Consider the following 12,194-nt stretch of genomic DNA (forward strand, 5'->3'; position numbering starts at 1 on the left):
AGCCCGTTCCTTGGTGTAGGACGAAAGACGAAGTAACATATTTAGTCTCGGTCAGCCGGAGTCCTGGCACCCGTCGCCTCCGAATGCCACCGGCATCAGGTCCCTCCATGGCCTATTGGAGTAGCCCACGGTTGGGAGTCTGTCTGGCTCATCTGCCTGCTCATCCTTAAAGATGACAGAGCTGGACATTCTCGGACGTCTTCAGTGCTGTAATTCCCTCTTTTGCCAGCACCGAGACTGAGGGCAGGGACAGACTCTGACTCAGCACGGTCTCTGGTCCTGGAAATGGGCCTTTCCGCGGAAGAACGCAGCCCCTTGCAGTTCCTTCCAGCACGGGTTTGCCCTCCCAGGGCCCTGCCCATTCCCACCTGAGGGACTTCTTGAAGTTCATCTAACCCCATCTCAGGTGAGCTGGGATGTCCTCGTGGCTACAAAGCTGTGTACATTTTCAGAATTTGTGTCTCCCTCTTGCCTTGGAGGTTTTCTTTTCAGTGTGCTCTCACCAGGGCTCCTGAGACTCAGTTCTACCCCCACAAAACTAGGCTCACTCTAGCAATTGAGACCTCTCTGCTTCATGCTTTTCACAGTGAGCTCGTTCTCTCCCTCGGCATCCCACAGGTACTCACTCTGCAGTGCTAGGGCGGGCTACTCTACAGGGCACCCACTTCTCTCATCTGTCAAGAGTGTGTAATTTAGTAACTCCCTCCAACAGTATCCCTCTCACTTCTTGGAGCTTTCAGTTTACAGGTAGATAATCCCAACATTCTCTTGGCTCCATGAGTCCCACTCTTGTCCTCTGTCTTACATCAGCCCCTCACTCTGCCTGTGATCAGACCCTAGACTTTGTCAGGTGCAAGGATTGCACTGACTGCCACCTCGCATCTTCAGGTTTCTCCCTCTAATGCCCTGAAATCAACTGTAATCCAACCAGTACCTCTGACCCAGATCTTCCTCCCTTGATGAATTCTCCTTCCCTAGTAAGCTCGCTTAAACTCCATGGGCAGTCATTATCATCAGTCTCTTGTATACTGACTGCCTCACCTCCCTGTCACCTCATCATATCTGCTCGGTAAAATAAGAGCCCTGGGTAGACCCTATTCTCCATCTACAGCATGCTACCACAAATGGCTGGAGGAAACCCTGGAACCAGGCTGACCACCCTCAGCTCAATAATGCTAACTTTGCCTGGTCTATGCCATTCTTCCAAATGAGTATTTCACATCTTCTCTCTTCAGTCCTTCCCACCACCTCTCCCTTCCTTGCTTCTGACTTCACCAAAAAAATGGAAGTGAAGACTCCCACCATCACAGACTTTCACCACCACATCCACTCATGCTCCCGTCTGCTACCTGCCTGTTACTGTAGGTGAACTACCGGTATGTCCCCCTAAAGGAATCCTGCACTCAAGTGCAAGATCCCATCATCTCCAGGGTGTCACTCCCCCCAGTCTATTCTCTCCCCAACATCATCAGTTTTTACTGGACTATTCCCATCACTGTACAACATGCGGTTATTTCTCCCATCTTCAAAACAAACTCCTCTTGGCCCATTTCCTATAACAGATACTACACCTTTTCTCCGTTCCTCTTTGTAGCAAAATTTCACAAAGGAATTGTCAATATGTTCTCCAGTTCCTCTCCTCCTATTCTCTCTTAGATTCTCTTTGCTCCCAGCACACCACCACAATCTTGGCTGCTCCTTCTCAGTAGCCTTTGCTAAAGGTTCTTCCACTCTTACCTGACATGTTCAAGTTAGACAGCCCACAGGACTCGGCCTTTGCTCTTCTCTTCTGTGTCTGTACTTCTTCCCTGGTGATTTCATTCTGTCTTGTAGTTTTGTATGTCATCTATATCCGTTAACAATTTATTGTATCTCTGCTACAAATTCATTCTTAATTGCCTACTCTAAAAATGTTTCCTTTGACACTGGCATATGTATTAAGTTTTGTAAGTAGGGGGCGATGGAGAGACTTTGCAGGAGCAAGCAGTCTTTCTGCCTGGTTTTGCTCTGCTTCTTGGCTAGGCTCCTGCAGGTGGGTCATTTTTCCAGGGCCAGCGCCTCCAGTATGTGGTGCCCAGCAGCATCTGCCGGCCAGCAGGCCCCACTCTTTCTTCCCCTACCCCTACCTCCTGGCACTTTTGTCATGGAGGGACTCTCCTGAGACACCTACCTTTTTCCCCAGCTGGCATTGCCAGCAAGGATCCCAGACAGGGATTGCCAGCAAGTTCCAGTGGTGCAGCACTGCAGAGACCGCCCTGACACCAGTGGGCTGTGGCCATACCCCTTCAGTGAGGTCTGGATCTCAGCTGATAGGGCTTGGAGTTGAGGAGGGGGACTCTTCCTAGGCCTTCTATCCCTGTCCTAGGGTAGTGGCCGCTCCTCAGATCTGCTATTCTTAATATTCTTTAGAGTTCTCTTCTTACTAGCCCATACCTCATTGCTCCAATTCCCTGTTGTAGTTAATAATGCTTAATGTAAACTTTTCCTTTTCAAATTACAGTGAGTTTCTCTTTCCTGATTGGACCCTTACCAATACACCATCATTTGCCACCAACTCCCAAATTTAATCAATGACTCAGACCTCTTTCTTGAATTCCAGCTGCCTCCCTGACATATCCATTTGTTTTGTTTTGTTTTGTTCAAGATAGAAACTCCCAATTATTAATGCCAAGAAAGAAAATTTTACACATCATTTAAAGATACACAATAAATCAGTTATGTCCTGGTAATGGAACCAAATAGCTTGGGGACAAAAGTATGGGGACCCTTCATGCATGCATTTACAAATCTTTTGAATTTTGAATTATGTGAATATATTATCTACGTTAAATTAGAATAAAAACAAAAATTTTTAAAACTTTACAAAATCTTTTCTGCCAATTATTTTATTCTCCCCCTGTCCAAAAGTGTATGTGTGATGTGATGTGTGGTGGGACCTTTAAAACTGAGCTGACATATCTATTTGGATGTATAATAGACATCTCAAATGTAAAATGCCAAATAGATTGGCTGCCAAGTTTTAATCTCAGTTGATGACTGTTCCAGCCATAAAGTTGATTAGGCCAAACACTTCAGACACATCCGTGTCTCCTGTCTTTTTCTATCCTCCATATACAACCTGTCAGGAAATTCCTGTTGACTCTACCTTTAAAATACAACCAGAATCCAACCACTCTTCACCATCTCTGGTACTACCGTCCTGAGCTGAGCCCCATCTTATCACACACGGATTAATGCAAAACCTCTTGATGATCTTCCTGCTTCCACCGTTGCTCTTACAAATTCCCAGTGCAGCAGCCAGAGTGATCCTGTTAAGACATAAGGTGCCACTGGGAATTTAAATTGGTATAAACACTGGAAAATAGTTCAGCATATTATTACTGAGCATACACCTATCCTATAAGCCAGTGACATAAATAAATACAGAAAGACATGTACAAGAGTGTTCATAGCATTATCCAAATGGGGAAAACTCCAAAAGTCCATCAATAAAAGCATGAATAAACTAGTATATTGATACGATGGAATAATATGTAATACGTAACAATGAAAATAAACCACCATGAGAGACAACATAGATGACGTTTAGTAAAAGAAGCCAGACACAAAGGAGAATATGTTGTTTGTTTCTGTTTAAAGTTTTAAAATTAGGCAAAACTGACATATGGCAATGGAAGTCAGGATAATTGTTACTTTTGTGGAGGAGGGGAATATATGACTGGAAGGGGTCTGTGGACAGCTTCTGGAGTGCCTAGTAATGTTCTCTTTACGCATCTGGTGCTAGTTGATGGCTTGTTGACTTTGTAAGTAATTATTGAGCAATACGCTTGAGCTTTGTGTACTTTCTGAGTGTATATTCTATCCATGTTTATAAGTCATGTTATAAGTCAATGTATATTCTATTCATGTTTATAAGTCATGTATTTTGTAGTCAATAAATTGCCATGTTATGTTCTTTGCCATTTTCCTTTCCCATTAATACTTAACTATGGATTAAGTTTCCCCATTTATATCTAGGAACCTTCCAGTAATCCAGAGATTACTGAGGGGCTCCTTAGAGAAAGTGGTTCTTAGCCTATTTGGGGTAATAGATCCCTTAGAGAATTTGATGCATGTCCAGAAAAATGTACTTTTTTGTTAAAATTTCACACATTTTTGGACCCATGAAAGCCTACAATAGCCCAGGTTAAAGTTTTCCAGAGTCTACTTTTGAAATCCTCAGGAGTTCTCCTGCAGGGAAATGAGCAGGTGTCCAACCCCAGATGGGCCTACAGGGAAGAAGGGGCAGTCTCCTCCACATTCTTTGCCTTCTGGGCAGTGGGCCAGGCATGAGGCAGGGTGTCCCTAGCCCACAGGGGTAGGCCTGGGAGAATGGACAGTGGTCAGTGAGGCCCTTATTCAGGTCAGCTGGAGGTGAGACTGTTAACTGTCCCAGAGCCTGCTAGGGTGGTCCATGGCTTCATTGGGTGACTTATGAGCCACTTCTCATCAGTGGGGTCACTATGTCGAAGGTTTATCATGAGCACACTGTGGTCAAGCAGAGGCACCCGGACAGGGTGTGTCAGGTTGTGCGGCCACCAGCTCAGTCCCCATGGCAGCATAAAGATGCTCTGCATGAAGGACAGGACCATCTCTACTTCCTAGGTCTTCCACTTGCAAGAAAAGGACCTATGTCCCTGGAAAGGAGAAGTGCTCAGGGTGGTAGAAGATAGTATAGGACAAGCACCACTCTTCTGGGCTCCTCACCTGAGAACTCAAGATAAGCCTCATCAGAGCAATTTCAGAAACAGGCTGGAGGACTTGGGAAGGTGGGGTTGGAAGGGCTAATGGCCACAGGGAGTCAGGGGATGGTCTAGGGCCATGGTCTTCAAACTCTAGCATACACCAGAATCTTTTGTAGGGCTCATTAAAACAGAGATTGACAGTCCCGCCTGAGTTCGATTCAGTAGTGCTTGGGTAGGGGCTGAGGATTTGCATGTCAAGAAGTTCCCAGGTGAAGCTGCTGCTGCTGATCCTGGGACCAGCATTGAGAACCACTGGTCTACAGGATTTGGGATTTCCAGGAGGCCCTGCCTCTATGGAGGTGTTACCTATCCAGTTGATCTTGGAGACTCAGGTCCTGCCCATAATTGTGGTTTGCCAAATCCCTCTGTAGGGTACAAAGTATGACCAGGAGCCAGTAAGAGCTGCTTCCTGGATATAGCAGAAGCCAGCCAAACACTCCTATCTCCACAGTTCATCTCTCAGTAGCCTCAGCCTCCTCTCCTCTCACTTGCACCTTCTGGGGATTAGGTGTGGACCGGGCCTCCAGAATCAGCCCTGGCATTTACCATGGGTAGCAGGTCACTCAGCCTCACTGGCCTCATGTCCTAAATTGTCAGGTAGGTGAAGGCAGGCAAGTGCTCACAAGAGCTGTGAAGCCTCAAACACAGTCAGGGTCAGACACCCAGACACGCCCCATGACTCAGAGGCCATGAGGGCAGGTCCAGCAGCCCTAGGGGTCCAGTTCTCCTCTACCATCCTCAGTTAAGCAGCATATCCAGTTTGTAGAGAGGAGAGTGAGACTAAGAGAATCTAAACACTGCTTTGTTCTTCAGTACTCTATAACTCTGAGCTCTCAAGCTCAACCCGAGCCCTTGCTTTCTCCATTGAGCTGCACACCAGGGCTGACTGTGAGAAGTCCTAGGATGGGAGGACACAAGGCAAAGTCACCAGCCCGAGTGTGTCTGAGGTGGCAGTGGGCCTGCTGCTCCTAGGAACCGGGATGGATCTAAAGGAGAGAGCAATGGGCCATGACCAGTCAGGTGGAGCTGTGCATTTTGGCCAGGTCCCTGCTCCCCTCCTCCTTCCCCTCCTCCTACCAGCATCCATGAATGCCCACTTGGTATGAGGCCCTGGCAATCTAGAAGCCATAAGGACAACCCTATGTTCAGTGACCTCACAGCCTAGTTGAAAAAAATCAGACACATGATGGATACCTAGAAAATGAAGTAGAAATAAATCAAGAGAGAAAACCACCACTTATTTGGGGAGCACCCGGGAGTAACATCCAGGTGTGCCCTTCCAGCTACTTCATTCAAGGCTTGCCTAGTAGCAAGCAACCTTCGAAAGGCTCCAGGGACTAAAAATGCTAGTGTGGTTGGGACAGAGATGGAGAATGAGTCTTAAACTAGGTTCTGGAATCAGAGCAAAAACCTCATGGGCTAGTGATGTGATAATAATGATAATGACAATCAAAATAATAGCTGCCAGGATTGTACTTTCCATCTGCAAGGAGATCTGCTGAGAACTTTACATTATCCCAAGTAATTCCCACTAATGCCCTATGACTAAGGCATTACCATCTGTCTTTGTAGATGAGAAAATGGAAAATCAGAGAAACTTTTGCTGGTAACATGACTTGGGAGCATCTGAACCCAAAGCCAGTGCTCTTTGCCATCCTGTAGACACGATACTCTCGCAAACTAGATGTTTCAGGAGCAGGCAACCATTGTGGGTACATAAGTATGCAGAATCACAGGCATGTAGCACCTAAGTCTGTCCATCCAGACCCAATGACTGCCTCCCAACTTCCCTTTTTACCTTCTTATTGCTATCATCTTGTAACATTGGTTTTAAAATTATACAGACCAAAAATGTAGAAGAATATGACATTCCAATTGTTATTTTCCATATTTAGAAGACCTAGCATTCTGTGGGAATAGAGACTGAGTCTTGCTAGCCCTAGAGGTTTGTGCATAATGATGGAGGAGGTTTCTCTTGAAGACCAACAAGAAGATGGAGAGGTGGACTGGACCAGCTGGAAACTTGGAATTATACCACCTGGCACAGGGGCAGCTTCTGAGCATATTATATCTTAGATAAACCATCCATTATACATAACACATTATGTATGCAGTAATTATAACTCACTTTGGAAATCTAATTCTTTCTCTTTTCAAGACATGTGTCTCCTGAAATCTTTAGATGTAATGTCAATAAAAGACAAGAGCCCAGGGTGACCCCTGACTTGTGCAAACATTTGTGGTTGACCTAGAACTTTCTAGAAGGGGCACCCCCGCACTGATCAGATCTCTCACCTCTCAAGCCACCATGGCTCATTCTCTGATCTTATCCCTCACCACATCCTGTGTGTCTGTCCAAAGCCACTTCATCAGCAAGGAGGCCTTTCTTCAGTCCCCAGCATGGTCTACATGGTCTCTGCACCAGGGCTGGAGCAGTGCACAGAGCCTGATTCAGGGGGTCTGGGCACATCTTTCCCTCTTTAGGTCTTGCTTTTCTATTTTAGAGCACAAGAGGAGAAAATGGCTATGCCCTAGGGCCATTCAACTCTGATGTCCTTAAGTTGTGGAGCCATTTCCCCCAGAGTCCTGGATCTCTGTCAGCATGACTCTGCACCCCTCCTACCATTTCCTGGGTGGGAGCCCCAGGGGCGGGTGATGCCAGCACTGTTGGCAACAGCAGACTTCAGAGAGGGCCAGGCTGAGCTATGACCACAGTGCCATTCTTGTCCCACAGCATCCAGTGACTGCCCAGACAGACCTGTGTGGGAGGTTCTGCATAGGGGTCCCTGCTTGACCCCTGAAGAAGAGAGCACTGGGCCCCCAGCAGCAGCCCCCAGGAAGGGTCTGTCACCACTCTGGCCTTGAAATGTGCCGTAGAGCTCAGCCATTTGACTCACCAGCAGGCCGCTTTGGCAGCGCCTGTGCTGTTCTCACGACTGTACATACATACTTTCTGGTCTGGGGGGCGCACGGGACAGTGCCCCCTCCTGGCCACACATGCACCCATCACCACGACTGTACATACATAGTTTCTGGTCTGGGGGCGCACGGGACAGTGCCCCCTCCTGGCCACACATGCACCCATCACCACCAATGGCTTTCAGGCGTGAATAGTATCCAGGCCGTGACGATGTTCTTGATTTTACTTTTAAATATTCTCTATGTCAGCGGTTTCCAGCCCTCCCTAACCCAGGCAGACAGCCTGAAGGTTATGTATAGAATTTTAACGTGGTCAAGCCTATCTGCTTTCCATTTGGGGATCTTTATTTATCTTCAACTTTGTACTCAGATCCTTAGAAACCATTAATAAGCTTGTTCCAAAGCTAGGGCCTCCTCACTTTAGCCCTCATACGGGCTGAATTGTGTCCGTCTAAAATTCGTATATTGAAGTCCTAACCCCTACTACCTCAGAATATGACTATACTTGGAGATGGGGTTCTTTAAAGAGGCAATTAAGTTGAAATGAGGTCATACGGGTGGGCCTAATCCATGACTGGTATGACTGGTGTCCTCATAAGAAGAGATCAGGACACAGACACATACAGACGAAAGACTATGTGAAGACAGGTTGAGAGGACAGCCATCTGGAAGGCAAGGGGAGAGAACTTTCAGGGGAAACCAAACCTGCCAGTGCCTTGATCTCCAACTTCCAGCACTCGGAGCTGGGAGAAAGTAAGTTTCTGTTGTTCAAGCCCCCCAGTCTGTGGTATTTGTTACAGCAGCGTGAGGTAACTTATATAAGCCCCAAACCATGGAATGGCCAGGCCAGGCCTACACTGAGCCATCGCCACCAAGCCCCACACTGGGGGATCTGGATAGTCTCAAGTTCAGGCTGGTGTCCCTGCCCGGGGCCTGCCCAGGTCACAGCACTCCCCCTGGGCCACACAGCGGGTTCTGACCATGCACAGGCCGGGCTCCACCAAGCTCAGGGGCGGTGGGAGCCAGTGGCCTTCCAGTGCAGCATGTGCAGGGAGCTTGCCAGGGGACCATTTCACACACATGACCATGAGCCCATTAGTCCCCTGAGAATTCACAAAAATCTCAGGGTGTGCCTTCATTTCCACAGTTGATGGAAATTTGAGCCAACCTCATGTTGATCTCCTTGGGCTGATGGCTATAATTAGGACCCCAAAAAATCTAATTAAAAAACTCTTTCTGTGATAAAAGGACCAAGTCCAAGGAAAACTTAATATATTTGTCGCCTCGATTTAATGCTTTGTTTCTGTTTGCATCTAGGGCAACCAGTGAGACATAGGCAGCGGCGAGATGCTGTGCCGGGTCAGTGAGAGAGCTGAGGTGAGGGGCAGAGGTGCTGTCCCTGCCGGGGAGGCAAGACCGCGGTGCAGTGGCCTTGCTGGGGGTGAGGCTTTGGGTCCTGAGAAACAGCAGGGAAGTCTGGACAGATTAGCAGCCGAGGGGAGGGCAGTCGAGTTTCAGCCTAATGCCTTGTTGGCAGAAGAGCTGTGTGGGTCAAGTTTGCCTTGGCATCCCAGAACCTGGTGACTGATTTTCTCTCCGCCTTGCTCTGTGTGTTGCCCTGTCCCCTGGTCATCTGGGTCTGCATGTCCTGCAGTAAGGGCCATCACGGAGCACCCCAAAAGGACCCCGCAGATCCGCAGTTCAGATCTCATTCCCCATGGTCTAACCCGAAGGGGTGAGAAAGAACCCACTCCTCGACCTGGGACAAATACAGCAGAAAGCGACAGTCAAAAGTGCCAACTGAAGAACAAAACGTGTCAAGCGCAAACACTGCATGCTCAGCACAGGCTGGGCACTGCCTTCCATCGGCAGCCACTAAGTCGGCAGCTGTGGGGAGTAGGAGCTGACCTCCCAGGGCCACAGAGCTGACAGCTGTAGAGCAGGATTTTGTTACAGATCACTCAGCTTTTTGATAGATAGGCTAACGGTGCTTTTGCTATTAGGCTGTCATTTCAGTTCTGGGGAACGAAGCACTGGTAGAGATCAGAGACATATACAGGGGACGCTTCACAGCAGCTAGAGCGCATTCCAGCAGCCTGGGCGGGGCCGCAGCAGGGAATGGATGCCTGCAGGAAGGAGTCCACCCATGTGCTCCATTGGCTAGGCCTGCCCTTGAATACTACCAAGAAGACCATGAGTGCTCTCGCTCTCTCTCTCTCTCTCTCTCTCTCTCTCTCTCTCTCTCTCTCTCGCTAGCTGCAGTCTTTCCCAAAGCTGAGCCAGCAGACTGGGGAGAGCACAAAAGCCCGAGTTGCTCTGCTCGGATGCCATATTCTCTGGGTAGGGTTTACTGTGCTGAGTTTCCCACCCCTTCCTAGGCTCGGCCTCTCCCCTCTGAAAGCCCAGCATTGTCCTACCCGAGGAAGGGATCATGGGGTCTCGGAGTCCTGGCCTGTAGGAAATCCCGGGTGAAAAGTGAGCATGGACATTTGAGCTTCCTAGTCCCGTATATTCTTCCATTACAAGGAAAGCAGGGAAATAGGAGTGAATGACCTTGAGATAGTTTTTTTTACCTCTCTGGACTTACTCTCTTTTTTATAAAAGGAAAATTTGGACTAGATGAAGTCTAAGTTCCCTTTATCCCTTGAAGAGAACTTCTAGTTGCAAAAGGAGGTTGAATGGCAAATAAACCAGGCCATTCCGTAAGTCATTTGCCAATAATAAGCAATAGAAGTTTTTTCTACATGGCTACATTTGTTCAACTGTATTCCTAGCAAAAGTAAAGTGGAGGGCCCAGCTTAATCCTGGGCAGGAGCTCTTACCCCTCCCTGATCCCTTGCAGGGATTAGGGAGTACAGACAGGCTTAATGGAGGTGGTTGTGTTGGTTTTGGTTTTGGTTTTACCAGGTCACCTCTCATGGGGTCACAGTATGTTTGTAAAGGAAAATATTTTTAGTTAATTTTATTTTGACAGCTTACCTTGAAATGGGTAATTTGCTAACAGCTTTCCATTTGGCATCTTCTTTAATTCTTTCACCCACCATTTCTGGAAGTTTTACCTCCATCTTACAGCCGAGGGACTGAGGCTTGGCTAAGTGGCAACATGCCCCACCGCATAGCAGAGGTAGATGATCAAGCTGAATTCAAACCAGGGCACTTAAAGCCTGAGATCTCAACTACTGTGCTCATCTCCTCAAATAACAGAAGAACAAAAGCAATCAGTTCCCTTGTTTCATATTAGTAGACATTATGGAATGTGAGCTATTGCCCAGCAATGCTTTGCACAGGGGTTCTCTGAGGGTTTGGGGGTGCCCTATACATAGCAGTCCATCTGAGCCCCGTAAGCTCCAAATGTGTGCACGAGAGAAACACTATGCTTCATGATACCAAAGCAAATCAACAAACAAATCTCAGATGGATTCAAAGCCCACTTTGAACTTGCCTCTTGCAACAGTGAAGGAGGAGAACCTACATATACGTTGTTCTTTAGCATATGGGACATGTTGGGGGCGGGCAGTAAGATGGTTCTGGGACTCCACACCTTGCACATTCTTACACTCAGAATGATCTGAGGTTGGGCAATGGGCCACATCTGTTGTTGAATCATCAACCACTACCCACTGGAGCATCATCAGGTTCAAATGCACTCTGTGGTCCTCAGAGAAGCAGGCTAGGTCTCCTCAGCATCTGATCAGGTACATGTAGGTTTGAGAAAGGACACAGCTTTTATGCAGAGAAGGCCTACCAGCTTGCTCTTCAATGATAGATTTCACCACCTGAGGAGAGCTCCGGCATCATAGTCCTTGGAGACATGAGCACAGAAGGTTGGATTCCCAAATATATTTTACATATGTATATATAATCTATCAAAAATCAATTAAAATATAAATAAAAATATATTAATATTATGTTAATATTATTATATATTACTAATATATATATTATTATATAATATATAATATATATTATTATTACTATTTATATTACATTTCACATATTATCTAACCAGTTTTATATATTCTACTTTTTTTTTTAATGTTTATAGTAGCTGTATTTGTAATAGCTAAAAACGGAAAACAACCCAGATGTCCATCAACAGATGAATGGATAAATGGGAAAAACATAGCAAAATTCCATGATTATAATAGCTGCGATGACATGATTTGGGGTATAACACATTTGGACATTGGCTTCTGTCTTCTGTTTGATCCATTTTCAGATGGTTTCAGGCAAAAGTCCTTATTATCATCTTCCAGAAAGTGGTCGCTTTTCTGTTCAGAGAGTTGTTGCTATTCTTTTCTTCAATCTCCTGTTGAGTTCATAGGTGTTCAGAATGGTTTGATCCCTATCCAGCTGAATTCCTGGGACCAGACGAAATCCAGGTCTCCTACTCCTCTGCCATCTTGCTCCTCCTCATATTCTACTTTCTTATGCTTTCCTGTTGCCAGGTTGATCTTGACTCTTGATATTTTATTTTTTTAATTATAGTGA

This window comes from Phoca vitulina, unplaced genomic scaffold, assembly GCF_004348235.1.
Source record: "Phoca vitulina isolate PV1807 unplaced genomic scaffold, GSC_HSeal_1.0 scaffold48, whole genome shotgun sequence".
Lineage (NCBI taxonomy): Eukaryota > Metazoa > Chordata > Mammalia > Carnivora > Phocidae > Phoca > Phoca vitulina.